We start from the raw sequence: 25,414 nt of genomic DNA, 5'->3' as shown, positions 1-25,414 counted from the left end.
TCTCTAAACAGCTTCGAGGGGGGCCAGCATTAAAGCAAATACTTCTTTCTCCTCCCCCCCCCCCCCCCCCCCCCCAACCCCATCCATGAAACAGATGTTCAATCTTCAGGAAGAATGAACCACCCACAAAATACAATAATCTGGAAATTCCAAACCCAGGGAAGTCCACAACTGAGCATGCCAAACCCCAAACCCCTAATTACAAATGTACCATCCTGATACAGATTTAGACAGACCCTGACCAATAGTGAGCAAAGTTTAATTAAGTTTATCTGAAATAGAGATTTGCCAGGCATTCCCCCCTCATCCACCCCAAGGTACTTAAAAAAGTACCTTGAAGACCAGGAGGCATCAGCTTCACGTGGTTCAGGCCAGCACCAGTGCAGACGCAGTAACTGTTTAATCAGCCCCTTAAATTAGAAATAACAGTCATGCTGCTTCAGAAATATTTTTGTAACATCTGCAGCAGTTCAACTGCCTGCTCTCCAGGCCATTTCTGCAGTGCTGTATTTTGCATGGCTAACCTGAACATAGTTTGAAAGAATTTAGAATCGACAATGAGAAAGAATTATCTTAATGACAGGCTTTAAATTCCCTATTCTCATGTCACTGCTTTTTCCCAAGGCCACAAACAAACTTATCTGATGGACAGCAGTGACCCAGAAATAAGATCTTACCTTTGATCTTGCCACGACGGAGGAGGAGCAAGCCCAGTAGCTCAAGACAACAAAAATCCTAATGTTGACAAATGAAAGGTAATTACTTCTTGCCCACCATGTGAGTCTGATGCCCCTGGGACAATACACCCAAAATTTGAGAGTCCATGCTGTAAAAGTCAGGGCTAGTTACAGTTTCTTGGCAGAGATCAAAGACTCTGCACCATATTCTCCAGTGTCTACTGCACCTCAACAACTTCGAGGTTTTGAGGAACAACTTTTAACAATGATCAGAAAGTAATACACTCCTTAAAATACAGCAGTGGTAGCTGTCAGGGATGCTTAGCAGAGAGCTGCAGCACAGTGCTGGGTTTTGGCCTCAGGTAGCTCATGCTGATCATTCCAACAATTCAAGACCTATAAATGTAAAGCAGTTCTGAAATATGTCCCAGAAGGAGAAAGATGAAGAATGCCAGCAAGATTTCATTATGTTTCCCTCTGACCCTTCCCCTCACGATTATCAAGTGAATTTAATGCAGCTTAGGCTGCTGCCTATCTGAATAAGCAGGTAAACAGAGAGGATTAGCACACAGCTTGACTAATTCACTCTAAGAATTGACTTGGATTAACTCAGAGTTGTGTTTAGCAGACAAGCTTTTAGGGAATACAAGAGGTCACATGAATTAAGTAGGTTGTTGTAAATTCACACCACACTTCAGTGATTACTCAACTTCTCTGACCAGGTCCTCAGCACACATATTGCCTTGCAGAAACATCAAATACTTCAATTAGACTATTTAGGAGATATCAAGAATTCAAGTGGAAATCAAAAAAGTCAGTAGGCATAATACACTTAGTATAAAAACAGAACAATATTTTAACACATGCCATGACAGACAAATGTCCAAATGCTACCTAGTCTATTTCACCACTTTTCCAATGCACACCTTTTAAAGAGGAAGAAAGGAGGGAAAAAAAAAAACATTCTAGCAGAGAAAAGTCCAGCTGAATAGCAATGGATTATTCTTAAAAATGAAAACCAAAACTAAATAGTAGTTTGCCTCAAAATCTCCCCTTGGAACCCAGTGCACATTAGCATGGTTACAAACATTAAACACTCACACACACTTCAAAGCCTCCTTAAGACAGTTCATAACAAAAGCATAAGCCATGAAGCATTACTCAGGAACCACTAAGACTCTTTTTTTGTAACTACACAAATAAACCGAGAAGTTCAAGAGAACTAAGCCACAAAAGGAGAACATACTGAAATCCACCCACAAACCAGATTTTTTTAGGCATCTCACAACTGCAACCCACCAGCTGTGTCCACATCACCAAAGTTACAGGACCATGCAGAGATCCTCTGGTCACTGAATAAACCATTTAGGTGTGCTAAGTCTCATATTCAGTCTCCCTGACTGCTGAGTCACTTCTCCTAGGTCAGCCAGCCTTATACTTCCCCTCTGCTCTCATGAGACCTCACCTGAATTACTGTGTTCAACCCAGGGACCCCCAATGTAAGACAGACATGGATTTGTTACAGCAGGTCCACAGGAGTGCCACAAAGACACAGTGCTGATATATCTCTCCTGTGAAGACAGGGAGACATCACAGCAGCCTTCTAGTACCTAAAGGGTCTTACAAGGAAGCTAGAGAGGGCATGTTGTGACAAGACAAGAGGTAATGGCTTTAAACTAGAAGAAGGTAGATTTAGATTAGATGTATGAAAGAGGTTCTTCACTGTGGTGGAGATGAGGCACTGGAACAAGCTGCCCAAGCTGCCCAATGGTTGTGGATGCCCCATCCTTGCTTTGAGCAACCTGATCTGGTGGAAAAAGTGTTCCCACCCATGCAGGTGGATTTGAATGAAATGATCTTTAAGGTCCCTTCCAACCCAAACCATTCTCTGATTCTAAGATTCCATATGAACATGCACCACAGTGAGCTGGCAGAACAGACACTGTTTTGGAGAAACCCAATACTTGGTCAGCTGCTGCATAAGGCCATTACTGGGCAGAAGGGTCCCAGCAGCCTTTGGTCCAACAGCAGTCTCCTTCTAAGGTAACCCTCCAGCGGGGAAGAGTGAAGGAATAGAATCTATCCAAATTCCCAAAGTTTTCCAGTATAGCTATAGTGGCATCCCCCTCTAGTGGAGATGCAGTTTATACGAGGAAAAAGTCCCCACTGCAGGGTCTCAGGGGAAGTTAGTGAAGCCACATATGGAACACTCAGAGGGAGATAAGGGGGGAAATGATGACTTCTTGCACAATTACAGTAGTCAGTTTCATGTTTGAGTTTGCTACCAACTGAGAAATGTCACCTCATCTTGGTAACTCCAAGACAGTATTTTTTCTCCCTCCTCCACATGCCTGCCAACGCTGAAGCACAAAGGAACAGGGTACAGCTTCAACGCCAAAGTCCTTCCCACACTTGTGGGCCACTTTACTAAAGGAAAAAACAACTGGTTGCCACAATAATCATACCAAGAGACCCTTCACAGAGTCTTCGTGTCATCTTCAGAAAAAAATTAGAGCGGGGAACTAAAAAAAACAGTAAACAAGTCTCTCAGCCAGAGCTTTGTCAGTAAAAGCTGGGCAGCTGACTTCTGTTTATAAGAAACTTCGGAGGAAACGCTGAGGACAGAAACACGCAGGACCATGGCAGAAGTGTTTTTTCAGGCATATTAGTTTTAAGGCATTTATGTGTTCTACCATCATGTAATTCCCTCCTGTCATCAGGTTGTCATCACCTTGCACATCTTTCCCTGCATTTTTTTTTCTCTAGTCTGAACCTCTTAGGATACTTTTGCATATGAAATTTAAGCAACCCAAGGCTAGGGATAGAAACATACTACACTTTAAGCTGTGCTATTTCTATCAACTGTCTGCAAAATGGCAATAATTCTAGAGACCTGTTTTAAGACAATTCACTAATTACTAGAATTGCTTTGATCACAGTAACACCCTGAAGTCTCAATCGACCTCCAGTCTCACTTGCATGGGGTATTTGAAACAGGACACTGCAACCGCTGTAAACGAGAAACTGGAAGACCAGGGGAGAAAAAGATTAATTCAAAGTCTTCTCTAGTTTACAAGGTTTCCATACAGGGAAATGCATTGCTCTGAGGTGAATCTCAGAATGTTAGGCTTGGAAGGGATCTCCAGAGATTATCCAGTCCAATCTCCCTGCCAAAGCAGGATCACATAGGGCAGGCCATGCAGAAACACATCCAGGTGAAAGTGTCTGGAGAAGGAGATTCTACAACCTCTTTGGCAGCCTGTTGCAGTGCTCCATCACCCTCACCATAAAGAAGTGTCTTTTTGTTAAGTGGAGCCTTTTAGCTTGTACCCACTGTTTCTTGCACTGTTGCTGGGCAGCACTAAAAAGAACCTGGTACCTTCATCTTGACACCCACCCCTAAGATATTTATAGATATTAATAAGATACTCCCCTCATCTCTCTCCTTTCAAGACTAAACAACCTCAGTTCTTTCAGTCTTCCTTCACAGGAGAGATGTTCAAGTCTCATTATCATCCTGGTATCTCTCTATTGGACTTCCTCCAGCAGATCCCTTACTCTTTTGAAATACAGAACCCAAAGATGGACATAGTATTCCAGGATTTAGGAGGAGCAAAATGAACCTGGCATGTCGTCAGCCATATCAGGACAGCTCTAAAATACCTACAGAGAAATCATGCCCAGTGCAGGTCAAAGGTATTCCACCTCAATTCTACAGCACTGCTTTTCATTTCTGCTATTTCTTGGGAGAAACATCAAGCAAGCAGAAAGACCACTAAACTCAGTAAGTATTTACAACAGTACCTTTCAGGTACAACACATCACATTCAAGACGGTGTTCCCTGAACACTGGGCACCAATCCAGACATAAATTTGACTGAAATTGCTTATTCATCTGCAACATCTCAGGAAAACAATCAGGGAATCCATTTCCTTGACAAGAGGAATGAGGGAGCAGGGACCTTGTTGGAGGCTCTGTGTCTGCAAGAGCATAGCAGTAAGCAGGGGGATAGAAACAGCTGAATACCCTAAAGAATCCTTTGCTGAAAGCCACATCTACAGAATCTAACAATTATGTGGACAGCAAACACATGCTCAAATGTGACACCAGCATGTCCTAGGTGTCACCACAGCATTTAGGACAACACACTCTTAGAACCATGGCTGGTACCTCCTGGTGAAGACAGGAGTGTCTGCAGGCATTCTTGGCATGGCCCAGGGAAACATTAGAGGAATTCTTCAACATCAATAATTTGCCAGTTGGTCACTTCAGCAGAGCTGAACAAAAACACCTTCCAAGTGCAACAGCCAATGTCATACAACACAGCACTAATACAGAGTCTACTGTGCATCACTCTCCTTTGGCATTTACAGGCTTATCATCAGTCTGAATCTATTCTAGTCTACTGCACCTTCCTCTACTAATTTCTAAAATGTTTTTCTTCAATATTTAGTTTTATTTACTCAAAACCAGCAGAAAACTACAAGAATGCCCTAGAAAGCTCAATTCTATAAGCACAACCTGTGGCAAATTAGACCAATTATCTACTTTTATATCCTACATTACATCTTCACAGAATCACAGAACAGTCTGAGTTGGAAGAGAACTTATATATCATCTAGTTCCAAACATCCTGACGCAGGCAGAGATATCTCCTACCAAACCAGGTTGCACAAAGGCTCATTCAGTCTGGTCTCACTTTTGAAGGATAAGGCATTCACAGATTCTCTGGGTAAACCTACAAAACAACACCTTTCCACTGCAGATCATTTTGGGACTACACATATTTTGTAAAATATGTGGTCTCTAAAGGGAATCACTGAAAAAACACCTACCACAATAGGTGTGGAAAGAGCAACTACACAAAAAGTGTATGACTTATTTCTGCTAGCTGGGTTGTTAATGAGAGTGCTTTTAAATGTATGAATAGAAAAGCAAACACACACACACACACACACCCCACCAGCCTTACCTATTAGTTCAGATTTTGATACAAGTAACTGTGAAAATGATTAGTGAAGTACCAACAAAATCATAAAGGTGCCAGGACCCAAAAAAATGACATCAAGAGAGGATTTGAAGAGGCTGGAAAAATCCCACAGCAACCACAAGAAAACAGATTCCACCAAGAAAGTCAGTGAGCACTTGATGTAGGCACGGGAAACAAGGAATTCTATGTCTTGACCACAGTTACTACCACCACAGACACTCCCAGAGCAAGGCATCCTCTCATAGAAGCAAGCTGACCTCCTCCTGATACAGCCATTGGCCTAAGATATTAATCTACAGCCCTCCACTGAGACCCCCTGCCTTCAGCCAGTCTGTTGAGGGCCAGCAGCTGTAGCTGGCACTGCTGATTGACAATTTGCTTTTACTTGCCACTGGGCAATTCACTTTTCCTTGCTAACGCGCTGGGCTAGCACTGCTGGGAGATGAAGGGACAGTGACCACCACTGTACTGGCAGCATCTCTGGAGCCAGTATCAGCCCTTACACATTGTTTTATATTAATGAGGCTGATTTGTAATCCAGCAGCAAGGAAAGATAGGATTTCATCTGCACCAGCGTCCTAGTGACACAGGCAGTGAGGCTGGGGACAGAAAGTGAAGACAAGTTGCTCTTCACACATGGCAGCTACATAATGCCATCCTAGTTCTCTCACTCTGTATCATAGAATCTCAGGTTATTTGGATTATCATAGAATCATAGAATCAACCAGGTTGGAAGAGACCTCCAAGATCATCCAGTCCAACCTATCACCCAGCCCTATCCAATCAACTAGACCATGGCACTAAGTGCCTCATCCAGTCTTTTCTTGAACACCTCCATGATGCAGGTCTGACACTGGCAACAGGTCAAAAGCAGATTGCATTATCTATCACTAAACACTTGTTGAAATCCAGTGCCTATCAACCCTCTACAATGCCCTGCTGCAACAGACACCACACTTGCCATGCTTCCAAGGCACACAACTATCTTCTCCTGAGAAACCTCTTTTTTCTTTCCTGTAAACACCAACCTGAAATATAACCACCTGAAAAATAGATGAGATTCACACAGCATCTCCCCTGACTTCTCAGAAACCAGTAAGTCATTGTTAGAATTTGTGTTAAGCTTAGTACTCCTAAATAATCACCCACCCATCCAAAGACGATATAAATTTCTCTATGCCATAAACAGTATGGGTTTAAAAAAAGAAAGAAACTAAACAGAACTGCAGCTAACTTCTTCACACACACACAAAAAAAAAAAAAAAAAAAAAAAAGAAAAGAAAAGAAAATCACAGCTCTAGTTAAACATACATTTTTCCATCCAGGATAAAAACAATCACCACCAAATGGCCAAAGAACTAAGAAACATCTCTGCAAACTGCTCTCATAAATAATGTACTGGCACCGTTTCACGCTTGACATACACACCCTAAAAATAGGAGGAGGAAGGAGAGAAAGGGGCTTTCAATGAAAACCAGCACGCGTTTCCTTTGCCAGATTTTTACCACTCTTAAAATCTCCAGCATTTTGTACAGAAAGATCTTGCCTTTGATGTCAGTCCAACGCTTTTTTGCTTGCTCCTGCAAGCACTGCAGTATGCAATACGCTTTCTAGCTGGCAAAGAAATGGATGTACTACCTATAGAGTGTGCCTGTGAAATTCCACCCTGCTCAGAAGGTCACTATTGCATGTTAATTCCTGAAGAAAAAACTAAATGGTGTGTAGTGTTCACGGGGTATATTATAGTGTGTTGAATTTCATCATGAATAACCTTCAAACTCATCAGCACTTTTTCCATCAGTTTCAAAAATACACTTCAGGAGATGCCTGCCTGTGAGACACAGTCAGAACCAAAAGCAGAAAGATTATACTGAGCTTGCATACTTTGCACCTTTGCATTTTAAAATAGAAAGTGACAGCATATTTTATCTTGAGTATACCATATGGAAGCCAAAAAAAGACCCCCAACACCCTCCTCAATGCCTCTCAAGTTAAGGTAATTTAAATTAAAATAAACCAGCAAGCACAAAACCGTAATCCAGTTCTCACCAATACAGTACCTGCATGCCCAAAGCTGAAGGCAGTCTTCCTACTTTTGCAACGGGCTATCTTGTGCTATCAATCCACCCTATTTACCACGACTTCAGCAGCAGACCATGCAACAATACAAAGGTGAGAAACAGCAAGGGGAAATGCTTAACTCCCAATTATCCAGCAGGAAGGACAGCCAGGTCATGATCCAACTCCCCAGCAATAACCTTCAAGGAGTCTGGAAAGCAAAATGTGTGGAATTTGGAAAGCAAACTGCTCTCCACGTGCCCTGGTGTGGGACACTGTCCAGGATATTCATCCCAGGAGCGGTCTGAGGAGAAGGAATATGGTTCCCCTCCACTGCCCAGCAGTGCTGCTGGCAGAGGCATACATGCTTTACCCAGACTTCTTGAATCACAGCAGCTACGTGAGTCTGTGGCTGTGTTTTGTCTGCCAGAAGCAAAGGAAGAAGGTTTGCTTTCTTTTTAAGAAGAAATGCTTCTTCACCCTGGGGTAAATGTGCCAGAGCTCACCCGTTTATGAGCACTACATAATTGCCTACATTATGTGGCTCAAGGAGCCAGAACCAGTAAGTAGATGAAAGAGTGAGAAAAAATGTGTGTAACAAACTACTCCTACAGGCTGTGACTGTCAGGAAGTTCTGGAGACTTTCCACTGACCCAAGCAAGGCTATTATTGTTCCTCTATACAGAAAAGCAAAGCTTTAACCACCTCAAAAGGTCTTTTTTCAAGAACTTGTTAGCATAATACAATGATGGAGTGGCCATGTGGGATAGAGACACGTGTATATCACTCAAATTGGCACTAAACAGGCGTCTTTCCTTACCAGTGCTGATGTTGCACAAATGGAAACTGTATTTTCAAGAATAAGTCACTAAGCAATCAAAACTGGCTCTAGAGTGCAACCCTCAGCCAAAGAGTGGCCACACCTTTGTGAGCCAGGTGTGCTATTAATCAGCCTGGATGGCTGGGAAGAGTATAAGACAGTCAAGAAAGAGCAGTGGGTGAGAGAATGAGAGATCTGGACATACAATGGCAAATATTTCTCAGATTTCTCTCCTCTAGCTTCATCAAAAATCAAAATAAGGTCCCAGATCTGCTTCATGTGTTTATAGTCACTTGCCTCATTGCAGCAATGAACATGCAAGAATGCACATGCAATACTTCTACTCAACTTAAAGCAACTATGTATGAATGAAAAAAAAAAAAAAGAAAATGAACATTCAAGTCACTAGAAGCAGAGCAGCAGCTCTTATTCCCTTGACAGAGCTTTCCTATGCCCTGGGGATAATTTTGTGTTTCTGTCAAAACAACACATCAGCCTTGGTCTTGATGCAAAGCCTTTTGATGGCAGTACAGGCTTTAGCATTGACATCTGTGAGCCACGGATGAAGCCTTAAGCATCTGAGCTAGCAATAAAGGAAACTCAGATAAAAGATGAAATATCCAAGTTTAATCCTAATGCTGTACCACTGAGGAATGTTACATTTCTACCGTATCACCTCATAACACACGGAGAAGTCAAAGCTACACATGGGACACTACATAATCACTACCAGTTCAAGCCATTACACCTCCAGTCCTTGATGATCCAGCACTTCTGGGGAGCCATGGCAGTGTTCTTCTTTCAAACTACCACTATATAGTAAGACTAAAAAAAAAAAGACAACAAAGGCAAATAGCTTTTTCTGCACTGCCTTTTATAACTCTGTTTTTGTTTCTCTGCTTTTGAAACCACACTGTTTTTTTTTTTATAAGATTGTTTCCTTTCCTTTTCACACTGCTAAACTGTTAAAAACAATACAACATAACCTATTGTGAAGGAAAAAGCAATGAAATAATGACATATAAAAAAATAACCCACAAATTAAAGATGCTGAAGTGATCAATTATTGTTTGCCCTACCTTCCTTTACACATAACAGTTTTATACTTCTTGTATATTGCTGGTAGCAGCTGCAGTTCAAATCACCCCTTAAATGGATTTAAACTGCATTTGAGTGCCCCTTAAACTACATGCACTTTTCTTCATAAAAGGAATGAAATCTCACAAATTCAGTAAACCCTAATTTTTGAGGGGAAATTATAATGAGGACAACAGCCTCACAGTGTAACCTGGTCCCACTCTCACATATCTTTTAAGTGTTCTTGGACCATCACCAATTGACATAATGAGTAAAAGTTATGAGAGTTCCCCATCCAGCCTTCTCAGTGACAAAGCTGCACCCAGCTTTCCCCTGTGCCCATACAATAATGCACTGACATACACAGCAAATGTCAAGGCAACAGCGTTCAGTGAGTGCTGGCAGGTCACCACCTAGAGGTGCTCAAAGCCAGCTCTTCAGGCATCTAGAGGAGGCAACTGACCTCTGAGAGATAATGCACAAAACTGCTGGGTACTCAAAGTTGAGATGGTGGTGGTCTCCCAAAGACAAAAACAACTCCAAAGTAATACTTGCCTTTCAATTAAAACCTCTGACTATCGGACAAAGCAAACTCAGTATGGAGAGACTACGGAGGAACAATTAACTGTTCACTGAGGTATGATTAATGGCTTGTCACAGCAATGTAAAAGCCAACCCAGATAAGTCCTACCTAAGTTTTAGCTCCAGAGCAGAACGCTTTCTTCAACACACCCTCACTATGGGACACTTCCTGCAAAACCAAGTGAAAGAAAGATTTTTATTTTCTCTTTTCTCAAAAGAGATTTTTTTTTCCCTTGGAACAGCAGGAATTAAATTTTAGGCTCCGTTTCCCAGAGTTACTGATGAAAAGCACACAGCCATTAAGTATCTTTGCACATAGTGATAAGACTGTCTGTTACTCACACGTTAAGTTCACATATTAAGGCTGGGTGCACAATGTAGCATTACTTCAATTTTGCATGTCCCACGTGTTTTGTCTTAAAAGCTGTTTAACCCTTCCACCCTTCATATTTGTTTCGAAGAGGAGAGGAAAAGAAAGCAGACACCAGTCAGTATTTTCCTCTTTCCAACCAGCACCTTTACTGGTAACTTCTCAGAATAAGGCTTACAGCAGCCAAAAGTCTGATAAGGGCAACCTGTAGTAGGGAGTGATAGGGACACCGTATCAAGCATGGAACAGCATTTCTCAGTGTTCCACAATAGTATTTACTTAGTTAACTGCAGCTGAAAAGACAGAACAAAGATAAGTTCATGTATATATGCAAAGGATGAGGCAGTGTCAATCTTTTCTGGAAAAAAGACAGCATTTTGTTCACTTTATATTTAATAAAAACAATAGTAAAGCACAGGCCTACCAAGCTGTTTTGTAAGTTGGAGCACATTATCAGTTAAGGAGAAACAGACGGCACGCCTACAGCCAGCATTAGCAAGCCATAGGACAGAACTTCACCTATCGCCTATGCACACACAGCAGCGCTTCCAGCTCACTGCTGAAACTGCCAGAGTGTATTATTTTAGTACTCCAGTACTCCCCATCCTCGTAAGAGTAACAGGGAGCATGGCATGCAGTCCTGGATGCCAAAGTGAAACATGACTCTGACCTGAGAGTAATTCAGTTTAGACCAAACGGTACAACACACCAAACCTGATTTATCACACAAGAGGCTTTCTTTGAAAAGATGGAATTGCAGCAGTTTTTCAGCAGTAAAACGACAGCATCTATCCCGATTCCCTAACACTTTGGGGCTGCAGGTTGCCTACACAGAAAGCTGTTTTGCCTTGAACGTTTAAAAAATTCCAGCAAAGTAAGGGAAAAAAAAATAAGAAGGAGGAGGAAGGGAGCATTTGTGCAGCTTTTAATTCATTCACAGGCAACAGAAAATCAGAAAGGTGTGAGTTCATTTCATACAAAAAATCCACAAGAAAAAGTTCAGACATTCCAACATTTTCCTGATAAAGGGCCATACAGAAAAACTTCTCATGCTGCTATTGGAATAAAGTTTCTTGAGGGGCTCCCGTTGTGGAGCTAGTTAAAAAGAACATGCCGAAAGGAATGAGAGGAAGAAACTTGGTCCCCCTGGTTCCACCTCTCCTTTTTCACACTTCGGTTTGCTAACGGCTTTTGTCCTAAAGCGTGCTCCCCGCCCCCCTGGTCTTTCTCTACTATTCTGTACCCTCGTACTTGTCATTTATCCTTTCCATGATCTTTACCTCTGTAAACGCCACGGATACACAGACACGGCTTCCATCCGACTTTTGCAGGCTCTTTCTTCGTCTGAGGGACTGAGGAAGTCAGGACAGAGAGGTGGCAACCATTTTTTTTAAATTTTTTTTTTTTAGGTTAGACTTTTTCCACTGCCTTAATTTGGTATAAATAAATCCAAAGAGACCTCACGGGGAAAAGAAAAAAAAATAAATCAGAACAAGCCCAAGTAAGCGAACAGGAGTACCAGCACTGTTAGTGTCCCTTAATCAAACAAGTGTCCATTACTTATTCCGGGCCAGCCCCAGAGATGTTAGACCAGCAGAAACTGCCCGACCCGACGCCAGCAGCCCAGTAAAGTCCACCCTTAACGAGCCCTTCCGCGGACCCTGCCCCATGCAAACGCACCTCCCCCTTGCACTGCTGCACCCCCTCCTCACCGCCCCCCAAAGTTACCGCCAGTTTCAGAGACACTGGAGAAAACAGACACACACACAGAAAGAGGAGAAAAAAGGCGCCGGGGACGCGGATCCCCCAGGGGAAGGGAAATGAGCACCTCCTCCCGGGCGGGGACGGCGGGACCCCGCGGCTCGGCTTCCCGGGCGCTCTGTGGGGCGCTTACCTGCGGGGGCTGCGCGGGCGCGGCTGGAGGGAGCGCGGCGCCGCCGCGGCCGGCGCGCACGGAAGGAGGGAGGAGGGAGGGATAGGGAGGAGAAGGAGAGATGAGGAGGGACGGGGAGGGGACCGGCTCCCTCCGCCCTCGCTCCTCCTGCTTTTGCCGGGCGGGGACCCAGGTGCGCCCCGCGCCTGCCCGCCCTGGTCCGCCGGACCCTGAAGCGGCCCCTCGGCGCGGAATGAAGGCGGCGGGGAGAGCCGGTACCCCTGCGTCCCTCCCCGCTGCGAGGAAGGGGGTTGCCCGCTCTCGACGGCAGAGCTTGGCAGGGCGCGAAGGCTGAGCTAGAATAAGGGCGGTGGGGTTACGGCGCAAAGGCTGCGCGGCGATGGGCGGCTTGTTTCTGCGGCAACCGCATTTCGCCTCCTTCAAAAAGTATGCCGATGGCCGCAAAGACCGTTTGGGAACCCCGGCTACCGGGAGAATCAGTCTGTAGTTTCACCAAGCCACTACAGCTGGACGGGCGCTCCACGGATACGTCTCCACTGTTTGAAGAGCAATTTTACTATACAAAACCAGGTTCAAGTTACTTCTGTACTCCCCCAAAAGTTTTCTTGCAGTGAAACAGCCTGATTTAGTTGGATTGCAGTAGCATCTAGAGGCCGCTTCTGCATGTGCACGCATTGAGTGAGAAGATGAGCATTTTGCACAGCGCTTCTCGCTCACTCGCTGAGAAAGCCAGCGGCTTCCAATCCCCCTGCAGAGATTTTCTAGAGACGTTCCTCACAGCCGTGCAAGCCAGCAGTGCCTCTAGCAGCGCAAAAACCCATAACGAAAGACCAAGCCCATTTAAAGTACACGCTGTTTCCAAAGGAACCTGAAAGCTGCAGACAGTTCCCAAGTCAGATGTTTGTTTGTGTGTCATCAATACAGCAATGACACTGAAATCCCTAACTACTGGCATCACCTGCTGTACCATGGGTATTGCTATTAAAAAGATCCTCAGTATCCACCTGAGAAGAATTTTTGCTGTCATGGCTGGTTAGGGGTCTTTCCCTTTACAAAGCAGTTAATGCATGCCCCTTTGTTTTTCTTTTCTTTGTGTGTGTGCGTGTGTGTGTGTATCAAAACTGGTTGTGTAATGGTAGCTACACATACTTCCACAAGAGAGAATTTTCATCCCCACGCAACCTTGGACCTTGTTTGTGTACTCAGCATTGTGATTTAGCACAGAAGCTTGTCTTCAACATGCAGAAAATTCTTGTTGCAGACCATTCATTTTGGGAAAAGTTTGATTTTACTTGCCTTCAAATCAAGATCCCAAGTGTTTGCAGGGAGTGGTGAAAACACATGTTCTGTTACAAACTCCAATACCTGGTTTACCATCCGTACACTAAGCACTGGACAAGTCTTAATATATTCTCATCTGCACGTGGGCTGCATCCAGGTTGGACAGCAGCTACAGGTTTGAAATGAACGCAAGTTGGATGTCCTCCCCAGTGGTAGAAATGGTGTGATTTGTACACTGGTTGAAAAGCAGGACTTCAGAATGTAAAAGTGATGCCTCCGGTGCTGCAGCCAGATGTTTTCCTTGTGTAGCTTAATTTTGCTCAGCTTTTTGGAACAGAAACTGCCTGCACATGTCTACAGTTCATGCTCCTTGCTCAGCCAGTTGCCCATCTACAATGATAACAACGCAGACTAACTTAAAAACAATCTGAACTTCAAGCAGAGGATGAGCTGACAGGACTTCTGTCTTCGTGGCGAGATCTGCCACCCCAAGTATGCACGAGTATGTTTCAGTGAGACTGTGCAGTTATGAAGATGCTTGGTGGGAAGAACTACTGCATCTGCAAGTTTGGAATTACCACTATCTGGTCTCCACAAAAGTCTCCTCTAGTGTGGTTACTCAGACTTGCTGGTTAGGACATTTTCAGTAGCGACTCTAGCTCCTTATCTTTGAAGGAAAATAGTAGTCCTGTCGCCATTGGGAAAAGCTGATGCACACCTAAGATGGAATTGTATGAGGGCAACATCACACAATCACAGAATCTTAGAGGTTGGAAGGGACCTCTAGAGTCCAACTCCCCTGCCAAAAGCAGGATCACCTAGGGTAGTCTGCACAGGAGTGCAAAGGGTTTTGAAAGTCTCCAGATAAGGAGATCCCACAACTCTCTGAGCAGCCTGTTCCAATGCTCTGTCACCCTCACAGTAAAGAAGTCTCCCCTCCTGTTGAGGTGAAACCTTCTATGTTCAAATTTGTATCCATTGCTGCTTGTCTTCTTGCTGGGTGTCACCAAAAAGAGAAGAGATTGGCACCATCAACTTGACATCTGCCCCTCCGATATTTATAGACATTGATCAGATCTCCTCTTAGTCTTCTCAAGACTAAACAACCCCCCTCTCTCAGTCTCTCTTCAGAGGGGAGATGTTCAAGTTCTTTAACCATCTTCTTGGCTCTCCACTGAGCTCTCTTCAGCAGATCCCTGTCTCTCTTGAACTGAGGAGCCCTAAACTGGGCAGATGTACCTATGGTGACATACAATAAAAAACCCCAAGTGTTTCTGATGCTGTCTTCAGTGAATAGATGTAAAGGAGCAATGGGATGAGATTTAACAAGGCCAAGTGCAGGGTTCTGCACTTTGGCCACAACAACCCCAAGCAGGACTACAGTCTGGCGACAGAGTGGCTGGAGAGCAGCCAGGAGGAAAGGGACCTGGGAGTACTGATAGATACTAAGCTGAAGATGAGCCAGCAGTGTGCCCAGGTGGCCAAGAGAGCCAATGGCATCCTGGCCTGCATCAGGAACAGTGTGGCCAGTAAGACAAGGGAGGTTATTCTTCCCCTGTACTCAGCACTGGTCAGGCCACACCTTGAGTACTGTGTCCAGTTCTGGGCCCCTCAATTCAAGAAAGATGTTGAGGTGCTGGAACATGTCCAGAGAAGGGCAACAAAGCTGGTGAGGGGCCTGGAGCACAAATCCTATGAGGAGAGGTTGAGGGAGCTGGGCCTGTTTAGCCTGGAGAAGAGGAGGCTCAGGGGTGATCTTATTACTGTCTACAACTACCTGAAGGGGCATTGTAGCCAGGTGGGGGGTGGCCTCTTCTCCCAGGCAACCAGCAATAGAACAAGAGGACACAGTCTCAAGTTGTGCCAGGGTAGGTATAGGCTGGATATTAGGAAGAAGTTCTTCACAGAGAGAGTGATTTCCCATTGGATTGAGCTGCCCAGGGAGGTGGTGGAGGCACCATCCCTGGGGGTCTTCAAGAAAAGCCTGGATGAGGCACTTAGTGCCATGGTCTAGTTGAGTGGCTCGGGCTGGGTGCTAGGTTGGACTGGGTGATCTTGGAGGTCTCTTCCAACCTGGTTGATTCTATGATTCTATGATTTTTCAGTTGCTTTGATTTCTGGTAGCATGCTTGCTCAGCCCCGTAATGGTGACTTGCTTTTTGTTCAAGGCTTTTACGATTAGTTCTCACCCCTCCTCTCTTTGTCTAAATAGAAAATATAGGGGAAATTCAGTAAACCTTAGAGAGAGGCAAACATTGAGGGTGCAGGGGAGATCGCATGACCTGACAAAGTTTAATGAATGTAACTTCTATGAGACTTGGCTGTGCTGCTCCGGGGTTTGAAGCATGCTTATGCAATCACACACAGATGTACTGCGTCGCATTAGATAGGGAAGTAGTTTTCACATCCTTCAGTTTGGAAATATGTCTATTTCCAGAAGGAACCGAGTAAGTTCCATGTGCTCAATTTTGTGAATTGATTCAGAACAAAATGTATGCTTCATACGTACACACACACTGATACATTTATATTTCATTCTCAGCCTTCATGCAGTTTTAACTGAGTGCCTGCAAGATTAGTCATACAGACCCAGAAAAGTCAGACATCTAATTCCTTTTCAGTCTGGGCCTGGAAAGTACCTCTCATGTTTTTAATTAAAAAAAATAAAAATTCAGGGAATTTACAGTTAAGAAGTCTCTTCACTCTCTCACTTCTCTATGCATCATACTGTAGTGTTCCTGTAGCAATGGATATTTTTGTTCCAGGTTGGAAATGTGCCAAATCTTTCAGCGAAGTGGATGCTTTGAAGGAGGTGTTAGACAAGACCCACAATTAATGCCTTAATAGGTGAAGAAAAAAATTACAAGTTTCAGCATTATCTGAAATAGGAATAACAAGAGAACTTGAAAAATACTTTCAGTGCTTACTGGTTTTTGATAAGCACTTATATATGTTCCAGTTTCCCAAGACACCACGGTGGGTAATGCGGTGCTACAGCACGTGTTGAGATATGAAGACCAGCTCCAGCAATGCACACAGGGTAGGACTCTCTCTGGAGCTTGATGTTTGTTCATTTGTCATACATAGACTGTTTGAAGCCCAGTGCTCCTGTGTAGGGGATCTGTTCAGAAGAGGATGCGGTGGAATCGGAACAAATAACATCACCCACATTTGGAAAACATGCTGCTCTCCAGACCAGCTTCAGACACATCAGAAGTCCCACAGAAAGAAGGCAGCCCTATCCGTAAAGCCATGACATCTTTGCTGCACTGCAATTCTTCTGCCCTTGTTCAGTCTCCTCTGGCCTCCTGCTATGTATTTACAGCAGCAGCGCGTGACGTCCTGTGAACCACGAACTCCTCTGGAACCTGGAAAGCTCTCAAGGCAGAAAGCAGCTTTTTCCATGCAGAGTCACTCTCTCCCTGCCTCAGCTTCATGCTTCTCAGACTTGAGCTCATCCTAATCCTTCTATAGAGGGCAACAAGGCTAGTGAGGGGGCTGGAGTGCAAGCCCTGTGAGGAGTGGCTGTGGGAGCTGGATTTGTTCAACCTGGAGAAGAGGAGGCTCAGGGGAGACATTATTGCTGTCTACAACTACCTGAAAGGAGGTTGTAGCCAGGTGGGGGTTGGTCTCTTCTCCCAGGCACTCAGTGACAAAACAAAAGGACACAGTCTCAAACTGCACCAGGGCAGGTTTAGGCTGGACATTAGGGAGAAGTTCGTCATGGAAAGAGTGATTGCCCATTGGAATGGGCTGCCCAGGGAGGTGGTGGAGTCACCATCTCTGGAGGTGTTTAAAAGGGGACTGCATGAGGCACTTAGTGCCATGGTTTAGTTAATTAGAAGGTTTAGGTGATAAATTGGACTTGATGATCCTAGAGGTCTTCTTCAACCTGGTTGATTCTGTGATAGCATAGCTGGTTGCTGGAAGCTAATGTGATCATAATACTGCTCCTGCAAACCAGGATTTGGCTTTGCATTGCTTTCTGCTCATGTCCAGTGCATAACAGCAGGACTGTATGTCTATAGCTAAAGGAAAAGTAGATGTTCATGGATGCCTGAACATACTTAGAGTTAGGGATTTTACTACAAAAGCAGAGAATTTGACTGTTCTTATAGTCTCCATGGCAAGGTCTGATTCAGATCAGGCTGCATAGAGCAGCCTATTGCAAGAAACAAGAGCAGCATCAGTCCAAATGATCAAGGTGTTGGGTCTTTATGAAAGGGACTTTGAATTGTCCTGGCGCTTGTATCATCCATGCCCTGAAATGGTTGCACCAGGGTTTATTTGTAAGATGCCTCAGGCATGCAACGGCATGAGTGGCAAATCCAGAAACAACTCATGCAGGACCCACATGAATGTGTTCCTGTGCAGGCTATCCTAAGTGAGCCGCTTTGCAAGGTGTTTGGGCTTAGGGATCTCTTGAGGTCCCTTCCAGCCTTTAACATTCTGTGATTCTGTGACCACAATCCTCAGCTTACTGCAGGTGCTGGAACACACAAGTGCTAATAGCTGTGTGAAGCATACAGAGCTTGTTAAAACGGCTGTAGGGACAAGAGCCAGCATTTTAGGAGAGGAGGCTGGGAAAACTGTCTGTTGCAGTTTCAACACCACAGAGGAGGCAAGACAGTGAGGGGCAGATTGTGAGTTTTGGAATAAGGGCAGAGGTCGGGATAGCTGCAGGTTCCACACAGGAAAAGCAGTGGTGGGAGGCTGGGAATCTGTGTCTTCCATGGGAGAGCAGCAGCACCAAACAGCTTCAGGTGACATCTGTCCTTCAACTCCGAGCTGTGCCTGGGCTGGAGCCGGGGGCAGTGTCACTGCTGCTGTTTTGAGGAAGCTGTTAATTTGCACAAGATGTGTAAAAGACCAACTGGTCTCCAGGGCTCTGATACTTAGTCAGACTTTGATTTTTAGGCCATCTAAGAAACAGAATTCAGTTATAAGTTTTTGAGAGAAGACTGGATACTGAGTTTTGTTCTGATTCATCTCTTCACCAAGCATAGGGCCCCAGTGCTGTGAAAGGACAGAAATCTGCTTTCTCATGAAGATATGGGGAGACATGGAAGAGCTTTACTCCCAGAAAGTGCAGCAGCAGCCAGTGGGTGCATACACTTAACACACCACTCCAGCAGCCACCCCACTGTCTCTAGCTTCCAGATCCAGAGAAAGTAAAATTCTGCCCCAACAGAGATTATTAGCTAACAGACAACATCTAAAATACATAGGTTATCCTGTCTGTGTCCTTCCACCTGAAACCAAATTATATTTTTCTACCAATAAAGTTAGTGCCATACTATGCAGGATTAAAAGAAAAAAGTACTTGGTGAAAGTCTGATGGTTGTCTGTCTGCTGTGTGTAGCTTTGCACACTGGTTTACAGATGTGTATAACTTTTGCCCATCAGCATTTAAAAGTCAGATCTTTGAATAACTGCTGAAGACATCATTTGGGGGAAAAAAAAATGGCAAGTGAAAAATTCAGTCCTACATTGGAATTGCATTCATTTGGGTGATGCTATTTGTCATTAGTGTCTAAGTGTTGCTGTTTTCACTGTAATATAATTTGCTTCTTCTCCCTCTTCCAGAACTTTGTCGTTGTCAACCACTAAACCTTTTTCAAAAGGTGCTTGTGTCCACAGTGGGATGAAGAACACTCATGTTACCAGAGGAGGAGTGGTGTGGAACTGAAGCTTTAACCAAACAAAACTGGAAAAAAACCAAAACCCTTCCAAAACTCGAGGTAGGACCTGTAATACTAGCTGAATGGTAAAGAATTTGGATATATTTAGTTGACGAAAGCTCTCGCTTGAAGGTATGATTGGGTCATTTATGTCTGCGCAGTAACAGCCCCAAAACAGAACATATGAATGCCAGATGGCTGGAACTGTTCCATTAATGAACTGATGCTTTCATTGTTCTGAACTTGAATTTGTAGCTCTTTGCTTATAATGATTTGATTGCGCCATTAAATGCCTTCAATAACCTCCCGATAAATTATTCATACTTTCAAAATGCAGACATGGAGATGCCCCTCAGCCTGCATTTTCCAGTGGCCTTGAATGGGACCTGCAGGTATGCAACACCTCTGGCAGTCAAACTGATGAATACATTTCACGCTGCTTTCTTACTGCTGCCATTTAAATAATGCATTCAGGACCCGTGCACATTATATTCTTCTAAGGCACAGGAAAATTCATTCCAGGTGGCACTCTGTCAGAGTTAATGGGGTTATCCAGTGATGAATACACAGGATAAAAGAAAGTCATGGAGGTGTGTACATAGAGAGAAATTCCTTCCAGATATGTGAAAATAAAAGAACAATGTCAGACACTGGGAGATACAGTCTTCCCTCTAAGCACATACCTCCTTCATTAAACGTAATTCCTATTACAATAATCTTCTTGGTCTGTGGGTTTAATTAATGAGCAGTCCAGGGATCCACTTTTTGTGTATGTTCCCACAGGCACATTCATTTTTCTGGCTTGCACACCTCCTCTGTAAATCTGCTCTCAGCTTCAACATACAACTCCAACACTGCCTGTATCTGCACTGTGGCTCTGCACCTTCCCTTTGTCACAGATAAACCTGGTGTAATGAGGTGACAAATATATCTCTATCACCTATGGGTCTGATACCCATAGCTGAACAGAATTTATGGGCAAGGAGTCTGAGAAAAATAAAAGTCAAAAAAGAAATCCTAAATATTAGTTTAGCGACAAGGAATGGCTTCCTACCAAAGCTGGGCTTCTGCTGTACACCTTACCTTTGAGAAGCTGAAGGGGCTCTAGTTCCCAGTGCTAGAAGTGAAGCCAGATCTCTATTCTTCTTTTACTTCCATTTCAGTTCTTTTAAGGTCATACTTTTTAAGCAAGCTAAAATTAAAGAAAAAAAAATAGGGAGAAAAAGAAGGAAAGCGGTGTAGATGCAGGCTGCTCATAAGACCCTTGGAAAGATACTGTGTTTTGTTCTGTTCCCTGGGGCCTCTGTGCCCCCCTTTTATACCTAGCTTCCACAAATCTCCCCTGGTGTTAGTAGGGATTAGCGATCTCTGATACAGCTTTTTAGGGCAGGGCCACACTGAGAAAGGAGCAGAGGTCAGGTGACAAAGGGAGATTTTGGTTTCCACACTACTTGGCAGGAATGTAGCAGTACAAAGGCAAGCTGGGACAGAAAAAGGCAAGGATACCAGGCAGCAGAGCTGGCAACCCTTTTTGCTAGGAACTTCTTTTTCCCTCAGCAGAATGCAGGTTTTTCCTCAGGTGCTCTGTAAGGTTTGCCCCTCCTGGACCTCAGTATTGTGTCTCAGGAATACAAAAGACAGGGGCTGACCTGCAGCCTGGAAACCAGGCTGTGAGGATGAGGTTAGCCCCACTCTCTCATTTCTCATTCAACCTGGGACACTGTGGGGTATCCAAGACTCAGTTTGCAGGTATTGGTTGCACACTGGAACTGCAGGAAAGCCTTCTGTATCTTTCTGGAATAATGGGCAAGGACCCTCTGGGGAATCTGAAATGGAAACAGACAGGTAAGTTTAGGTCTACTCACCAAGGGAAAGTGAGCCGAGATGATGGAGACATGTCCTGGGAAGCAAAGCCTGTGTAATGCAGAAACCCAGCTGCTGCACCCTCACAAGTGCTTGGCTGGCTGGTTGCCACCACACTGCTTTCCAATTAGGCTTATGCTGCACACTCAAGTGAAATGCCTCTTCCCCACCTCACACAAGCACAGAGGTCATCTCAGCCTTATTCGTTAATAATTAAAGGCTTGGTTGCCTCCTACTATCTGTTGCCATTTCGGGTTGAATCACTGCTTTTGTTTGCAAACTCACGTGTAATATTTGCAACATTTGTTTGCAAATATTCTTGTAGTTCCTTTGTGCTGCCTTCGAAAAGCAGGCAGAGCAAGGGCTACAATGAAAAGCAAGTAGAATGCCAGTGGAGTGGAGCAACAGACCCCTCGACTTCATTAACTAAAGCCACTTTAAATGTGATGAAGGTCTCACTCCATATGTTTTTTAACAGGTGGTCACACCTCCTCTGGTGTCAAATCTGCTGTTTTGAACAGCCACTAGAAACTGGCTGGCTAGAGCCATGGCTCTCAAAGGTTTCTGGGTGCTCAGGTTCTATTTCTTTTAGTAGGGCAACACTGTCGAAAATGTAGAAGGAGGTCTGGTAATTTCCATCGCAACTCATTGGACACATGCTCACCCTGATGCTGACCTTCTCAGCACTGAGTGAAACCAGAAATAGCTCCAGTTCTGGCTTGTGAGCTGTGCATAAAACAAACATGGGATCACATCAGATTTGAGGTTTTAAATGATGCTTTCAGGAGTGAAAACCTCCAAGGCAGGGTAGATCAATGAGTCACCCAAGTAGGGGCTGAGAGAGGGCTCTGAAGGGCATGCAAGTCTGAGGGGATGCCAGCCTGTGAAAGACACCATAAAGGGGCAGTAGAATGAGAAGAGAGAAGAGTCAAAGTAAAGGAACAGCAATGCGTCAATCCAGTCCCCTGTGCAATTCGACACATCACAAAAGGTCCGAGTGAGGCAAAGAGGATGAGAGGAGAGGTGATATGAATAAGCCCAAGATGTTTCTCTAAACGTTTGCTTACTTCTATTTTTCAGTATTAGCTAGAATCACTAGCTAGAAGCTTGTTAACTGGTAATAAATTAAATTAGTTAAGATTTCCTGACACAAAGCTGTGGATTTGGGCCCGTGACAGAAAGAAGACGTCTGACAGGAAGAAGAAAATGGGTTGCTGATTCTTATGATTTTGTGGATAGGGGATGGGAGTAATGGATGCCAGATTGTTCAGGACTGGCAATACCTGAATCTAAGTCCTTGCTCTGACATGGCTAAAGATCCTCAAGGCAGCAGTATGTAGGTGTTTTTGTGGAAAACATGATTTATCAGCCCTCAGTTTTGCACACAAAGGACAAGTAGTCAAGGCAACGTCTGTGGCAGCTATTACACTTAAGGTCAGACTTAATTACTTTTCCCTGAGCCTTCAAATGTAGAAGTTGAATGAAAAGAGCCAGTCTGATTCTGTATGAGTCTGGGCAAGAAACATCCTGCCTTCCAGAAAGTGGTAAGTGTGTCATATGGCAAGGAAAGTAAGTGTGCTGCATTACAGGAGCGAGGCGCTGACCTTTCTGGAGGTTAACAGGCAATGCACAAAATGGAGACTTTTTTGTTCATTAGGAGGAAACATGAGAGTGTAATTAGAAACAGGCCATGCTGTATGGTTTTGCCTACTGCTAGTATTCAACACAGTAGAGTAGAGGAAGGTACTCAGTAGTTTGGGGATTGAAATAACAATTGGAAATGTGACGCACACTAATGTTAAAACACACACTAATGTTTTCCCTGTAGGAGTTAGGAGATTGTCTGCAGTTGAGTCTGTGAGCTTAAAATCTGTTAAAAAATTGGGACTTTTTTTTTTTTTAATGTGATTTTTAAGCATTCTTTTGATGGTATAGGTAACGAAAAGGAGCATACACCTTTCAAATATATCATTAGGAGGGTACAGCAATAGAAGGCAATAAGAAAACTGAGTCTGACCTATTCAAATTGTCCTGGAACCTGTTCATAGCTGACCTTGAGCCAAAATTCGGTCTCCTTCTCCCCAGCTGTGCATGAAGGCTGGAAAAAAAAAAAAAAAAAAGGCCTTTTTCTGTCTTTGAGGTAGGCCTATACACTCTGTAAAGGTTAATGGGAGCTGCAGAAGCATTTGCCCTACAGGAAGGTGGACTAAGAAAAAGCACATTATTAAAATGCTCAACCAAAAGTTTGGTCTTTAGCACCAACAGAGTAAACGAATACATTGAAATTATTATGTTTTTTTTCCTTCTCAGAAAAAATAAATCACAGGAAAGCTGTAGGATGTTGAGGTTGTTGAAGAAGTAGGTCAGGGTACAAGGCTGTTCAACTTTATATACCTTACCACGGAACTGCATGTACTTTCTGCCCTGTACTTAAGCTATTTAGACACTTTAAAACTCTGACCAATCTGGCCCGTTTTCTGCTCAATTGTTACTAGTCAGGAAGAACTTCTTAAGCCAAGGGTTTCCACAACCTCTGGGTCATAGAAATGACTCCTGACTCAAGTGGTGTAATGCCTCAACTACTGGAAGCTGTTCAGCTGGCATCTACAGGGCAAGATTCATGGCCTGTAAAAGCCCAGAGATCCACCCTTGTCTCATACCTAGTTTTCTAGGTATCATTTTGAAGCAGTTATTTTATGGTTACATATCTGTCATCCCAGCAGAGCATCTTACTTTCTGACGCACAGTAAAAAAATAAATGTTTGAAAATACTGTATTGCAAGGAGAAGAAAGAAGATTTCCTTTCATGTGAATGCCAAGTATCAATTTTTATTCTTGAAGGCACCCTTGAGGATTATGAACAAGCGAATGAGCCAAATGAATTCCACTCCTCAGCCTGGGTTCTTCCCAGCTGAGCTGGGTTTACAGGTGTGTGGCAGCTAGTCTTCTTTTATCTCAGGTAGGTGAGTTTACATGGAAACACAAGCACTGAGTAGGTGATGTTACCAATTGTGGGAGATAACTGAAAAATTTGAAGACAGAATGCTTGACTTATCATTGGTGAGATTACTGATATCATGTATAGTCTCTGCATTTTAACTAGCAGTCCATATAATGTACTAAGTAAGCCTTTCAAATGCCATGATTTATTATACCTTTGTGAACTTTGCTAGGATAGCTTTTAAATTGCTTGCATTAAAGGATACATTTTCAGCCAAACACTTCTGGATCCTATCTTTTCTCTCTTGCCTTTTAAACTGTGACCTGTTCTCCATCCCTAGTATGACTCAGCCAAACTTTTTACTGCCGTAAGTGAAGGATTACATTTTGTGGAGACCTAACAACTAACAAGAAGATATGCATGAGGTCATTCACACAGTAACACATGTAAATTATGAAAAATCAAAAAATAAATTACTCTCCCAAACTACAGAGGTTGTGTATGCAGTGATGAGTTAATGATTGAGGTAAAAACCAAGTTCTCAGTGTCAGGAAAGGACTGACAAAAATTAAACGGTCAACACCACTATCTTCACACCTAGGTCACTCAACCTGTGACTGCCACTAGAAATTGAAAGGAGTAGAATAAAACAAAATCTCTTCATCATCAAAATAGCAATATGCCCTCGAATTTTAGCACATTCCTGGGAAGCCTGGAGCAATGCACTCCTTGTGACTTGGGGCAGTTGGTTTCCAGATGCTCTTTCAGTCAGCCAGTCAGTCTAGCAGGGCTTGTGAGCAGTGCTGCTCCTCAAATTGCAGCCCTCCTCATGCTGCTCATTCAGCAGAACAAATAGCCATGCTCCCTGCCATGAAGTTTAAGAATAAACTACAGCAGGACTTCCCCATTCTGCTTCCTACAGGGTCAGGAGCTTAGGCTTTGTTGTGCCAGAGATTTATTTGGTTTATATTGCTGGAAGTAAAAGAGGACTCTGTGTACAAGAGAATAGCAGATTTCCTCTGAAGTGTAAGGGTGCTCCCTGTATGGAGCAGGAAGAGCTCTTTTCAGAATCTTCATCGTGATAAGAATATGCCTCTCTGTATTTTATCTTATTCTAGGTTCCACTCTGCCTCTAGAACTACTGAGATGAATAGATCTACTTCTCTTCTACCCTCACAT

At 43.8% G+C, this 25,414-nt stretch overlaps 1 protein-coding gene across 5 annotated transcripts in view; it reads right to left on the bottom strand.

Moving 5' to 3' along the window:
- The window catches only part of LPAR1 (lysophosphatidic acid receptor 1), a 94,267-nt gene extending 81,253 nt beyond the window's left edge, over nucleotides 1–13,014 (bottom strand). For 3 of the 5 annotated variants that reach the window (XM_064176690.1, XM_064176694.1, XM_064176695.1), the window contains exons 1-2: nucleotides 12,470–13,014; nucleotides 11,856–12,034 (exon numbers count right to left, since the gene is read on the bottom strand). The gene's annotated coding sequence lies outside the window, so the exon portion shown is untranslated. Of the gene's footprint in view, nucleotides 1–11,855; nucleotides 12,176–12,303; nucleotides 12,322–12,469 lie in introns of those variants that run through there. The other 2 variants (XM_064176692.1, XM_064176691.1) reach the window with 2 other exon arrangements.
- Nucleotides 13,015–25,414: the final 12,400 nt, after the last annotated feature.

The sequence above is a fragment of the Pogoniulus pusillus genome, chromosome Z, assembly GCF_015220805.1.
Source record: "Pogoniulus pusillus isolate bPogPus1 chromosome Z, bPogPus1.pri, whole genome shotgun sequence".
Taxonomy (NCBI): Eukaryota; Metazoa; Chordata; class Aves; order Piciformes; family Lybiidae; genus Pogoniulus; species Pogoniulus pusillus.
The sequence above is the reverse complement of the archived record's forward strand: the minus strand, read 5'-3'. Positions and strand labels throughout refer to the sequence as shown.